The sequence below is a fragment of the Pinus tabuliformis genome, chromosome 8 (assembly GCF_031772625.1).
Source record: "Pinus tabuliformis cultivar Carrire ecotype Pingquan chromosome 8, CPIR1, whole genome shotgun sequence".
Taxonomy (NCBI): domain Eukaryota; kingdom Viridiplantae; phylum Streptophyta; class Pinopsida; order Pinales; family Pinaceae; genus Pinus; species Pinus tabuliformis.
This window is the reverse complement of record NC_142294.1, coordinates 1,826,188,309-1,826,203,181: the sequence shown is the minus strand read 5'-3', so window position 1 is coordinate 1,826,203,181 and position 14,873 is coordinate 1,826,188,309. Positions and strand designations below refer to the sequence as shown.

Genomic DNA, 14,873 nt, shown 5'->3' with positions numbered 1-14,873 from the left:
CATCTCTTGGCATCTTATTTCTATTAATTTGAGGTGTGAAATCTGGTTGATTTGTTCAACAAACAGATCTCTTTCCTGCAAAAGAGAAATGGTGAACCCCGGAATGCAACAAGTCACTCTGATCAGCATACTACAATTGATTTATACCACCTTAATATGAATGCTTCAGTAACAGCGATCACTTTGTATGCTTGTAGGTTGATTCTGAAAGTATTGATGTTGTAACCCCAAGGTCATTCACCGCGCTTAACATAGGATAGGCTTCTCCATCATTCACTAATTTGAAATTATCAACTGGTTCATCCACTCCAATTAATTGTCCATTTCCTTGCAAGAAAAACCATACTTTCGTTCCAAACATAAAAAGACAAAGTCAAAGTGATATATGCACTTAAGTATTTTCACTGAGGTTATAGAACACCTAATGTTGAGTCTCATTCGAGCGCCCTTACGACACACAGTTAGCAAACTCATGCCTGTTGTAACTTGTAAGTCTCATCTCATTTCAGATATACAGTTTCAACCAGAAAACGGCAGATCATCAACACTCTGTTAGAATTACCGTGCCCATGCATCGCCATTTCTAGCTTCAGCTGGTGAACTGGGAACAAAGGGAACAAAACCTCGGCCCCCAAACACAGGACGCATGAATGAATCATCAAACTTTCGCCAGTAATGGTGCACTGTAAATGATGGAGCTTACAGCAGCATGCGTAAACTGCTTGGCCTTCGGACACTACACCCATCAATGTCCCCTACCTCACCATTACCTAGAAGTGGGATATGAAAGCCCTTTGGACTTGATGGATCCGATGTATTATCCTGTCCTGGCTTCAAGCTTTGAGGCAATAATAGTCTAATCAAAGGCTTTGTAATCAATCCAAATACCACTGTGCTGAAAAAGGACCACTGAGATAGTGCTTGTGATCATGATTGCGTTTTCAGTCAACTTTGTAAGACCAGAACTTGTGAACTTATGGTAAGCAAGGGCCATTGAAACTGCACCTCTCATAAGACCAGCCCACCATATGACAAACTGCTACCGAAACCCAATTCTAGAATTTGGACTCTTTGTTAAGCAATTTGACAAGAAAGAAAGTGGGAACACAAAAGTTGCCCTTCCAACTAAGATCAAACCCAGGAGGACACTGCTGAGGCCAACAGATGTGCCAGGGCTTCTTTTCACCATTTTCCATTTTTCAATGTCCAGAGCATCCATTCCCACATAAAGGAAGATAAATGTTTCAGCAATAAATGACATTGTTGCAAATGCATGCTTGGTGGTAATCCTTGAGCTTTCAGTCACATTATGCCAAGTGTAGTGAGACATAACGATGCCACAGAAGAAAACAGTGAAGATCCCACTCAGGGAACACGGCTCAGCGAGCATGTATGAGAGATACGACATGAGTATCATAATTGCTACTTTGCGATCAGTAGAGTTCCTTCCAAAGTACAAATCCTTTGATGATGTATGCACCTAGAAGCCCAGCTCCAATCCCCAATGCAGTGCTTGTCAGAAAGAGATAAACATAGTTACCAAACAGTTGCAGAGCAGTGCTGCCATCAATATGATTAAGGTCAAAGTTACGAATTGCATTGAAAAGGACAACAGATGTGGCATCATTCACAACACCTTCACCAAATACCAGACTATAAAGCAAAGGTATCTCATCCTGACTCAGAATCTGAAGAGTGCAAACTGAGTCTGTTGCAGAGAAAATAGTTCCAATGGCAAGGTAATCGCCTATTTCAAAGGGTCCAATATCAAATTTCTTGAACAGCAACATTGCACCAGCGCTAACACAATCATTTAATTCAATAGCTGTGACAATGAAGTTTGTTCGGGATTTCCAGTGAGACTTTCTCCAAATAGCTTTTTGCCTCTGATTGATGTTTTTAATTGTGCTTGTGCAGGGATAGGAGCTTGAAGTCGCTGCTGCCAGTTGAAGAGCTGAAGAACAAATTACATAATCTAAAAAGCAACATTTAAATGATTTCTTCTTCAAAACAGGGTTTTGAAGAAGAATCAATCTCTGACATGAGACGGAGTCTAACACCATCAACCATCCATCCTCAAACATCCCATTTCGAAACATCCTGTAGAAATTCCTGAGTTTCCTGTAGAATCCCCTGCAGACATCCTGTAGAAGCCTGCAAACTCGGTTGCCGAGCACCTGAACGTTGTGGACTTCTGTGGACTGGTGCTAGGGATCCTCTGGGACCTCTCCTAGCCCTCCTGACCTTTCCCAAGCTTTCTCTTCCTTCGCACCACCCCTGCACAGTCAAAACCTAAATAGAAACAAGTCATAATAACTCCAACCACTTAAGCAAAAATGCAAAAACAATGTTCTTTTCAATAGAAGTAGTTAAGTTCATGCATTTCACATCATTAGAAGTAATGGCATCATTTCCAGACACTTGCACTCCACCCATTGCATCCTAGAGGTTAAGCTAGTCAGATTAGGGTTTACTAGGGTTTCCATGTTTTGGTTGGTTTTTAGTTCATTTTTGCAAAATAGATTAATTTCCTTTAAGATAGCCTTCGTCCATCATTTAGCAAGCTTCTTCTGAGAGCATATAGAAGTTGGCTTGAGCCCTAGCGGACTTGTGCCAGCTGACCAAGTGACAGCTGCGACAAGAGCTAGTACTTGTGCATACAGCACCGTCGCTTCCAAGTTTGTACGAACTACCGGGTTGATAAAATTAGAGATAGGAAGCTCCAGGAGTTGTAGCATTATTGCTACAATACTGGAGCCCACCATCTTTTTGGCGCCGTTGCCGGGGAAGCGTCATAGTATTAGTAATTGTTGCTTTTCTTCTATTTTCTTACTCTTGCCTTCTGCTAAGTAGTTTATTTCATTTCCATTCTGCAAAAGTAGCATAGACATTTCCTGCTTTCATAGATTAGCATTTCCTGCTTTCATAGATTAGCATTTCCTGCTTTCATAGATTAGCATTTCAATTCCGCAATTTCATTTCTGCAAGCCTATATTAGCATTTCAATTTCGCAAGCGTAGCCTAGCATTTCATTCCTGCAATTTCATTTGAGCAAAATAGATTAGTCCTTCCCTGCTTTCATTTCAATTCCGCATTTTCATTTCAGCAAGATAGTTAGTTGCAGTTCAATCTATTTTAGTTTTGCAGGTAGAAGTAGAAAAAACAAAAAAATCAACCAAAAAGATTTCATTTCATGCTTTGTAGGAGTAGAGATAAGTTAGAAAAATGATTGCACAACACCCCCACTGCTTCACACAGCCAATGTTCTTCTTCGATGGTTGTGATGAAAGAACCCCTGGGTGGACATCAAGACATATCTGAAGAACCTCTAGGGGAGAAGAAGAAGAAACATTCCTCTGAAGCAAATGGCTACAAGCAGAAATGTTGGGAGCAGTCCCTTGTCCAAAGATGAATTTGCAAATCACATCGAAGATTTCAAGAGTGATATGAGGCAGTTTCTTGCCATGCAACTGGATACCTTGCGGATCCAAAAGAAGCAAGAAGAAGCCAAGAGGGCTTTGGCCATTTTTTGTCCTAGGTGCACTAGAAAGCATCCTAGGAACGAATGTCCAATGCACCCTCTAGAAGTGTGTTTCATCTGTGAAGAATACCATCCTACAGATCAGTGCCCTTCCTTTCCCAGAATCAAAGCTACATATCAAAGAGCCAAGGGAGCCACTGAATCACTCTGTTATATGAACCCAAGGAGGCCATATGGACATAGATCTTACCAACAAGAACTGTAAGGGACACCCGAGACCTATTATGACCCCTGTCAAGCCACTTTCATGCCTTCTTGGGGTCACCCTGCTCATCCTTCCTGGTCTACACCTCCTCCTTGGTCATATTCTCCTTGTTCCTTCACAGATCCATATTATGCCCTACCAGTTGCTCATTCATTTCACTCTTATGCTCAGCCACAGCCTCAGTGGAATGCACCTCATCAGGGGTGGAGGCCCCAGTACAACACTCCTCCCACTTCGTTTCCTCCACCACCTGCTCATCCACAACCATCGCCTCCTCCTCCACCAAGGCAACCCCAAATGCCTACCCAACCATAATGCCATCCATCTCCATCTCAATTGCACACCTCCACTCAACTACCCGTACCATTTCCAAAGCCATACAATGGAGCATCTCAACCCCATTGCAAATCTGAGGCACAACATATGCAAACAACTCCTCTTGAGCTCAATGATCTTCACCATAGCTCAGGAAGAGTGTTGCCAAGCAGAGACTATATTGCAAGCATTGAAGGACCGCATCCAGCAAAAGAAGATTCAAAAGAGGAGATCAAAGAACCATGGGCTGCACTTGATGAAGAGAAGAAATCAAAATCAGAGATCGAGAAAGCCTCCTCATGGTTACCATCAAATCCTCCATGTACTCAAGAGAAAGATCAGCAAAAGGAGGAAGATAAGAAAGTCATGATAGAAGGTGACATGAAGAATGATCCAGATCAGCAAAAGGACCAAGGATATCAAAGCTATATTGAGACATGGTTCCAGACAGTCACTAAGTTGCAGCAGTACTCTCCTCCTCAGCTATGTTTTGTACTTTCAAAGTCAGATCATTTTGTCTCTGAGATCTGGATACCTATCAAAGCATGCATTTCGAGCCTTCACATCATTTTTTCTCTAATCTCGATGTGCACATGGCTCCATTGGAAGTATTCTTATACTTGAAAATGATTTTGTTTTTCAAGTAGGGTAGGGTAGAAGAAAAAAAAAAAAAAAGAGAGAAAAAAGAAAAAGAAAAAAAGAAAAAAGAGGAAAATAGAAATCTAAGGTGAAAACCTCCTCGGAGGCGCCTTAGATTGGCTCATTGATTGAAAACCTCCATGAGGCGGTCAATGGGTTGGGAAAAAAAGAGAAAAGAGAATAAGATCTTTGGGTGAAAACCTCCCTTGGAGGCGCCCAAGGCAGGAAATTAGGGTGAAAACCTCCATGAGGCGCCCTAGTTGTTTTTCAAAAAAAAAAAAAGAGAAAAAAAGAAAAAGAAAAATAAAGCTAATCTCCATTGAATAATTTCATGTTGCAGCAATGACATTGCAGGTTGCAAGAAGGATGTTTCATGACAGGAGGAGCACTCAAATCAAGGTCAAAGTAATTGTTCTTGTGCCTTCTACTGGAAGCTCTGTATTTCTACAGGAAACATCCTGTAGAACCTTTAGACGAGCCAAATCCAATTTCAAAAGTGAATCTGATGGTGGGAATCTGTTGATTAGGCCTGTTAGCGCTTGAGATTTCACCCTAGGCTGAGGAAGGTAAACCTTCAAGGCTACATCAAACCATTTCACCTCGTAGCTAGCCCTACGAGGTATGAGAAGGCTCTCTCGGGTCAGATTCGGTAGATCTTTCAATATGATTAGGCTGACCAATTAAGAATAAAGATTTTAGGCTAGTAAATTGATAGGGGGGTTGGATTTAATGATTTTTGGGGTTTTGGTGGCAATTGGTGGAAGTGCAATTCAAGGTGCGGGGATTGAGCACAGTTTTCACAGGGGGATCTAAGGGGCAAGGTAGGAATGAGTGCTGATGTCTTAATCTGAGATGGATGATCAGAGATGATAGAGGAGAAGCTAAAGAGGGCAAACACACAATTCAAATCCTCTCTAGACAGTAGAAAACATTAAAATTGAACAAACTAAAAAGCTGAGCATGTCAAAACATGAGTTCAAACTTTACCACTTCATCTGTCCAATTTAGAAGCATAAGAGAGATGTGAAACACATAAAAAAACTTACAAGAACATGTAGAGAACACACCATCAATAATCAGATCCACAAGAATCCTCAAAGATGTCTGTAAAACCCTGGCTTTCCTTGCCTTCAATTGCAGAAATAGATGCACAATATACAATAAAGCTTCCTTACACAAGAGTCCAACCATGAAATGAGAAGGAGAGAGCATAATATAGACCATCTAGACCATCTAACTCCTTTCCCCACCTCTAGGGGTCGAGCTCAGCTTTCTAGGAGCAGTTTGAACAAATTCTAAACTAAGAACTAGAAAATAGGCAGCCAAACAACTTGCCTCTATTACTTAGCTAACTCATCCATGCATTAATTTTTCACTTTTTACATCATGGAAGCTTCTAGAAGGGTAAAGAAAGATAAAATCTACCAAAGTGCCATGAAAATATTACATTTATCCATCATCTACAAGTAAAAATAGTCAACCATAGTCAAAACAGTGTTTTTTGACCAAAAATGTGAATTCTGGCAAATCTGGAAGTTTTGGTCGCGCCCCTGGAAGTTCTGGTCGCGCCCCTTCACAGCTATTTTTGAGTGGGTTTCACTGGTCCAAATCAGGTGCAAGATGGCTCATTGGAAATCTTGGCCTGTCTACTTTCCATCCCAAGTGGAATTTCTGAATTTGGTGTTGATTTGACCCCTCAAAAACCATTTCTCCCAAGGTCACTTTCTGCAACTCAAAAAGTGGGCAGAAAGTCATTTTTTTGATGTATTTTGAGCTTTTGGAGGCTCAAAACTCAAAACCAGGCTTCTCCCAAGCATTGGTAATTTTTCTTTTTGCATGCCCTTTCCAAAAATGCCAAGTTTTCAAAATTCCGAGCAGCCCTTCAAACTAGTCTCACCCAGGGTGAGACCAGTTCTTGGGAAAAACCTGTAATTTTACCAAAAATTTTCAAAATGCTCAAAAATCTTCAAAATTTTCACATTTTGGTGTTGGATCAAGGCTGATCAGTACCATGATGAGTGAGGGAAGCTTCAGCCAAAATACGGAGTGGATTTGGCCTTTTCTTCCTCTTCCGGGCCTCCGATAGCTTTCTTTGGAGAATTTTCATTCTCGCCTTGCAAACATGTAATCACTATGATGACCACCTTTGCCACCCTTACGAGGCCTCTGCTGTGTCTCAACCTCTGTAGAAGAAGACCGGTCATCACCTTGCTCATTAGTCTCAGTGGTTGACATGGTGTTATTGAGCAAGGTGGAATAAACAAGTCAAGATGACCGCTGCCCTGCCTGCAAAATGCTGTGAAGTATGCTGTTTTCAAGGGGAAACATCATGAGGGATATGTTAGGGGAGGGAATTTACATGTAGGAAAGGGAAAAATATATACATAAACAGGGAATTCTGAAGGAAAACATCACATAATGCTAAACATGTCATTCCATCTTTCAACATTTGCAAATTAATACTTTATTAGGGAAAATTTGTGTTTTTTAAGCACCAAGGGAAAGGACAATGAAAATCATCATGATGGAGGGGAGGATGTCATAAGCATAGGGGGATAAGGCAGCATCATCTATATACAAGTAACAGGCAGCTCATTTCAATTTGTTTTGAATGTCATTGAGGAGCATACTCTGTTTTTCATAATTTCAAAATGACCATTTGATGCTTTGGGAAACAGGGATTTAGGGCTTCTGATTGTAAGAGGAAGGGAAGGGGTTGTTGTGATCATTTTACAGTGGAAGGGAGAGGGGATTGTATCATAGGAATGAGGGAAAATAGAGGATATTAGGGATTAGGTTTAGGGGGGATAATGGAACCCATCAACAAAGTCTGCTGCCAATCAATTTTTGTAACAGCAATTCATTTAAAACAGAGGCAGCCTTATTTTTTCATTTGCCATGAGTAATTAGGGTTTCACTGTGTGATTTGATCATAGGGAGGGATATTCAATTGCCTAGGGAGTTTAACTGAAGGGACAAGCAATTGAATTAGGGTTTACATAGGGAATTAGGTAGGGGAAAAAACAGAGTTTTGAGGAGGGGAAAAAGATACCATGTTACTGCAAACCCTAACCACAGCAAGTCTGATTTCTTTGATGTCTATGCAAATGAAATTTTGTCATGACCTTATTGAGCTTTGAAGTCTTTGACATATACACAAGATGACCCTTTTCCTTTGTTTTTTCTGAGGCTATGCAAAATGGCAAATTTCACTGTTTTTACAATTTTTTGAGTGCATGCCTTGTCATCACTTTTTTATTTGTTTTTTACCATGTTTTCTTTTCATTCACTGCTGTACATTTACATAGGCATTTTGCTGTGTTACTAGTGCTTAGGGTTTGATCATTATACATGGGGAAAAGGTAGGGTTTATAGGGTTTGAAAGGACTAGGGTTTGCAAATGATTTAGGGGTAGGATTTGTATAATTGACTTGCAAATGAGATCAATAAGTTTGACATGTTAACATATGCAATTTGTATGGGGAAAATAAAAGGAGGGACAAAGGGAAAAATTTCCTTGAAAAATAACAAACTGTCACACATATTGCTTGCAAAAACAACTATTCATTTAACCTATTTCTTTATGGATTTCTTGCACAAAATTTATGATCATTACCTTCCTTTCCAATCCCAACACCATCATCAAACATGTGAATGAGGCATACCTTAATAACTTGAGAGAATTTGAGGGTGATTTCAGCGTTTGAGTGAGTTTTTAGGGCAAACAGAAGTTCTGGTCGCGCACGGGCTCAGACTGGTCGCGCCCCTGTAACTGGTCGCGCCTGTGTTATTTAACACTGCGCGTTGGCCTGTAACTGGTCGCGCGCACCGAGATGGTCGCGCACGGTCTCAGACTGGTTGCGCGCACCTTTAACACTTGTGCTTTGCAGAAACTTGCCCGAATTTGCTCCTTTCGCCTCTAACACATATTTTTGGACTTTCAAATGCACAATAAGAGTGAATTGAGAGGGAAATTAGCTTTTATAGGGTCACTTTTAAAAAAAATTTAACTTTAGAACCCACTTTCTAATGTTTTCAACTTGCTTTGCTTTTAAACACTGTTTAGAGTCTTTTTGTCCTGAAATGAGCTCTTTTGATGCGTTTGACTCCGTTCTTTTTGCAGGTTGACCGCCTGAGGGACTGTAGTGAAGGAACCAGGGTTATTGCCGGCACTTTTACAATTTTTTTGAAAATTTATTTATTTTTACAAATTCCTCATGACCTTGGATTTAAAAACAGGGTTTTTTAAATCCAAGGCATAAAGTGAGATGTAGCTGAAGAAAATGATAATGAAACATATGTACAAAACTCCTTCCGGCTTGCTGGGCACTTGCTGACCATGACTCATGACCTTGAAATGATTTTGACTCAAAACCCTAGACCTAAGACCATGGGACCTCAAGACAAAAACAAGAACAAGCATGACTCAATTACATTGTTGTATGACCTGATCCAGCAAAGCCAAGAAGGGAACAAAGACCGGCTCCTCCATTCAGTGTTATGGCATGCCTAATGAGATGCAAAATTGACACTGAATGAGACACCTAACTATGCATATGCAAAGAGCTATTGATCACCGATGGAGGGCTTAAGACCGACACTAACATTGGCTCCAATGGGGATGGCAGCTCCTTGGAGGTGCCAAGAATCTCAGACCTCTTGGGAGAGCAGACCAGTGCTTTATTCATTGGGCAATGGAGTCAACTAGTACAAAAATAGCCATACTCGAAAGACTTTATTTGACTTTGACTATAAACTGAAAACTTTCAAAGGACTATGACTCAAACAAACTGACTTTTTGCAGAAAATAAACAAACTGAAAATTCCACACCAACTAATCTTTCATCCTTGGGATTATAGCCTTCACTGCGGGCCCCAAACTGAAGATGAGAGATCAGTTTCACACTTGCTGCAGAATGAAAATAAAATGGTACTTACAAAGCTTTTTGAAGGGCAGCAGTCCATCAAGATTTGAAATCATGATGACAACCACCTGTGTTTCTTACAAGACAATATACTATCAAACTATATCATAATGCCAATGTAACCAATCAAGCAGATGCCTTCTTGACTGATTCTCCCAATCAGATCTCATGATCAACAATACAAACCTATCCCTGGGCATCCAAAACCATAGCTGACCATGATCTCCTTTATCACTGAACAATGCAATAAACACTATCACTGCTGGCTGCAACAAACTTGCTAGAGGATCGTGAAAAACATGAAGATTTGCCACTGTCACTTCCTGCTGAAAGAACAAGGTATCCTTTGTTTCAAACTCTGATCTGCCTTCATCATGTGCTTCGGTAAAAGTATGCTCATGGGCTTCAAAAAATTCTGAACAAGTAGATGAGCATATCTCCTCTTGGAAAAGCATTTCAACACATGAAGCATATGAAGAAGAATCTGAAATGTAATCCTGTATGTTTTGTTCTTCTATGGTGTGAATGTGTTGTAGGTCATCTTCATATGATATCATAACCAAATTATCAAGCTCCTTATTACTTTCTTCAATCATAAGGAAAGAAACTTCAGCTGATTCTTGAGGTGCAAAAATGACATTTCTATCACCTACCATAAATTCATCCAAAGGAACTGTTTCACTTACTTGAATGAAGATCTCATCTTGATTTTCATGACGTGACTGAATTACCTCCTCATGCAGGCCCTGTTCTGATGGCATGAGAACATTTGGATCAAAAGCTTTGTCTATGGTCTCAACAACAAAACCTTCTTTTTCAGAAGAGGAAGAAGGTCCACCATCATCTTCTTGACCATGTGCACACTGTATTTCTACGTTAACTTGAGCTGGAACAAGACCTCTCAAAAGTAGATCTATCTCATCTTCAGATAGAGGAGATAATACCTTTTGTTTTCTTTTGTTCAAACAGTGATTGTCTTCATATGACATGGCAATCAAATTATCATTTACCACTGAGTTATCAAAAGAAAATTTCTCACTTACCTGAACATAGATCCCATCTTGTTGTCCATGAAATGACGAGATTACCTCCTCATGAAGGCTTTGTTCTAATGATGGTTTGACAGTATGATTGAGAACATGTGGATCCATTACTGTGTTTTCTACATTCCAGATCTCTTCAACAGCTGATTTCTCTTTGATGGGCTTCAACATAAGATATGCTTGGTCATCACAATCTGAATGTAGATCTAAAACAGTTGACTGGTCATTATCAAAATCTGCAAATGAAACTTGAGTTCTCGGCATGCTGTTGTCTTCTATGGACAGATCTGAAACAACATTTGCTCTTTCCTCATTTTCAGCCATATGGAAATCTTCAGCCTGCTGATCTTGACAAGTATCCTCTAAGATTTCGGTGTACTGCTGAAATGGATTCTCATACAGAACCTCCATGATCTCATAATCCATAAAATTATCATCTTCATAATATTTCTCAAGGCTTTCGATAAAACTATAAGCATGCTTGCAGCAGTCATGAACCAAATTTAATGATGGATACGATGCTTGATATCTTTCAATGAACATAGCATGAAAATCCTTTAAACAGTAAATACAAGCAGGCGGCAAACTTTCATACCATATTTGGGCTTTACCTTCCAAAGTGGCCAAGAATATCTTCATCAAGCAATCTTCAGGAAAATCGATCTTGAATTTGCGAATATGCATATGAAATCTTACCAGATGTAGAGCAGCATCCTTCTTACCATCATCATTAAATATAGGCAAATTCCTTGACCAATCTACCTTCGGAATTTTATTCGGAAAACCTGGAATGTGATCTCGGCTCAAGGGAGCATACCTTCTTGCAATCTGATCCATCTTGAAAATCTCAAAGCTACTGATCTCTCTGCAGTGAAGTCACCATGAAGCACTGATTGCTGGATTCTTCAGTGAAAGGAGTCGCCAGTGAATGATTTCAGCCTTTCAAGTGTCTGATCGTTGTTCACCATCAACAATCAGATCTAAACTTGATACATGTACTAGGGTAAAGTGTCAATGAAGCGCTATGTTCACAAATCCCACGGAGATAGACTGAAGCAGCGTTTATCTACTTGCGCTGATGTAAAACAAGAGCGTTTTCGAAGGCTTCTGGCGTAACTTCAGGCTCTGTCTAAGACTTTCGAAACTCACACATCAATCAACAAATAATTTTGTTCTTCCCCAGTATGGTCGCCACTATGTTAGCGCTTGAGATTTCACCCTAGGCTGAGGAAGGTAAACCTTCAAGGCTACATCAAACCATTTCACCTCGTAGCTAGCCCTACGAGGTATGAGAAGGCTCTCTCGGGTCAGATTCGGTAGATCTTTCAATATGATTAGGCTGACCAATTAAGAATAAAGATTTTAGGCTAGTAAATTGATAGGGGGGTTGGATTTAATGATTTTTGGGGTTTTGGTGGCAATTGGTGGAAGTGCAATTCAAGGTGCGGGGATTGAGCACAGTTTTCACAGGGGGATCTAAGGGGCAAGGTAGGAATGAGTGCTGATGTCTTAATCTGAGATGGATGATCAGAGATGATAGAGGAGAAGCTAAAGAGGGCAAACACACAATTCGAATCCTCTCTAGACAGTAGAAAACATTAAAATTGAACAAACTAAAAAGCTGAGCATGTCAAAACATGAGTTCAAACTTTACCACTTCATCTGTCCAATTTAGAAGCATAAGAGAGATGTGAAACACATAAACAAACTTACAAGAACATGTAGAGAACACACCATCAACAATCAGATCCACAAGAATCCTCAAAGATGTCTGTAAAACCCTGGCTTTCCTTGCCTTCAATTGCAGAAATAGATGCACAATATACAATAAAGCTTCCTTACACAAGAGTCCAACCATGAAAATGAGAAGGAGAGAGCATAATATAGACCATCTAGACCATCTAACTCCTTTCCCCACCTCTAGGGGTTGAGCTCAGCTTTCTAGGAGCAGTTTGAACAAATTCTAAACTAAGAACTAGAAAATAGGCAGCCAAACAACTTGCCTCTATTACTTAGCTAACTCATCCATGTATTAATTTTTCACTTTTTACATCATGGAAGCTTCTAGAACGGTAAAGAAAGATAAAATCTACCAAAATGCCATGAAAATATTACATTTATCCATCATCTACAAGTAAAAATAGTCAACCATAGTCAAAACAGTGTTTTTTGACCAAAAATGTGAATTCTGGCAAATCTGGAAGTTCTGGTCGCGCCCCTTCACAGCTGTTTTTGAGTGGGTTTCACTGGTCCAAATCAGGTGCAAGATGGCTCATTGGAAATCTTGGCCTGTCTACTTTCCATCCCAAGTGGAATTTCTGAATTTGGTGTTGATTTGACCCCTCAAAAACCATTTCTCCCAAGGTCACTTTCTGCAACTCAAAAAGTGGGCAGAAAGTCATTTTTTTGATGTATTTTGAGCTTTTGGAGGCTCAAAACTCAAAACCAGGCTTCTCCCAAGCATTGGTAATTTTTCTTTTTGCATGCCCTTTCCAAAAATGCCAAGTTTTCAAAATTCCGAGCAGCCCTTCAAACTGGTCTCACCCAGGGTGAGACCAGTTCTTGGGAAAAACCTGTAATTTTACCAAAAATTTTCAAAATGCTCAAAAATCTTCAAAATTTTCACATTTTGGTGCTGGATCAAGGCTGATCAGTACCATGATGAGTGAGGGAAGCTTCAGCCAAAATACGGAGTGGATTTGGCCTTTTCTTCCTCTTCCGGGCCTCCGATAGCTTTCTTTGGAGAATTTTCATTCTCGCCTTGCAAACATGTAATCACTATGATGACCACCTTTGCCACCCTTACGAGGCCTCTGCTGTGTCTCAACCTCTGTAGAAGAAGACCGGTCATCACCTTGCTCATTAGTCTCAGTGGTTGACATGGTGTTATTGAGCAAGGTGGAATAAACAAGTCAAGATGACCGCTGCCCTGCCTGCAAAATGCTGTGAAGTATGCTGTTTTCAAGGGGAAACATCATGAGGGATATGTTAGGGGAGGGAATTTACATGTAGGAAAGGGAAAAATATATACATAAACAGGGAATTCTGAAGGAAAACATCACATAATGCTAAACATGTCATTCCATCTTTCAACATTTGCAAATTAATACTTTATTAGGGAAAATTTGTGTTTTTTAAGCACCAAGGGAAAGGACAATGAAAATCATCATGATGGAGGGGAGGATGTCATAAGCATAGGGGGATAAGGCAGCACCATCTATATACAAGTAACAGGCAGCTCATTTCAATTTGTTTTGAATGTCATTGAGGAGCATACTCTGTTTTTCATAATTTCAAAATGACCATTTGATGCTTTGGGAAACAGGGATTTAGGGTTTCTGATTGTAAGAGGAAGGGAAGGGGTTGTTGTGATCATTTTACAGTGGAAGGGAGAGGGGATTGTATCATAGGAATGAGGGAAAATAGAGGATATTAGGGATTAGGTTTAGGGGGGATAATGGAACCCATCAACAAAGTCTGCTGCCAATCAATTTTTGTAACAGCAATTCATTTAAAACAGAGGCAGCCTTATTTTTTCATTTGCCATGAGTAATTAGGGTTTCACTGTGTGATTTGATCATAGGGAGGGATATTCAATTGCCTAGGGAGTTTAACTGAAGGGACAAGCAATTGAATTAGGGTTTACATAGGGAATTAGGTAGGGGAAAAAACAGAGTTTTGAGGAGGGGAAAAAGATACCATGTTACTGCAAACCCTAACCACAGCAAGTCTGATTTCTTTGATGTCTATGCAAATGAAATTTTGTCATGACCTTATTGAGCTTTGAAGTCTTTGACATATACACAAGATGACCCTTTTCCTTTGTTTTTTCTGAGGCTATGCAAAATGGCAAATTTCACTGTTTTTACAATTTTTTGAGTGCATGCCTTGTCATCACTTTTTTATTTGTTTTTTACCATGTTTTCTTTTCATTCACTGCTGTACATTTACATAGGCATTTTGCTGTGTTACTAGTGCTTAGGGTTTGATCATTATACATGGGGAAAAGGTAGGGTTTATAGGATTTGAAAGGACTAGGGTTTGCAAATGATTTAGGGGTAGGATTTGTATAATTGACTTGCAAATGAGATTAATAAGTTTGACATGTTAACATATGCAATTTGTATGGGGAAAATAAAAGGAGGGACAAAGGGAAAAATTTCCTTGAAAAATAACAAACTGTCACACATATTGCTTGCAAAAAC

At 39.9% G+C, this 14,873-nt stretch overlaps 1 pseudogene; it reads right to left on the bottom strand.

The window, feature by feature from the left end:
- Nucleotides 1–510: 510 nt before the first annotated feature.
- On the bottom strand, nt 511–10,932 carry LOC149243568 (sodium/hydrogen exchanger 1 pseudogene; annotated as a pseudogene).
- Nucleotides 10,933–14,873: the final 3,941 nt, after the last annotated feature.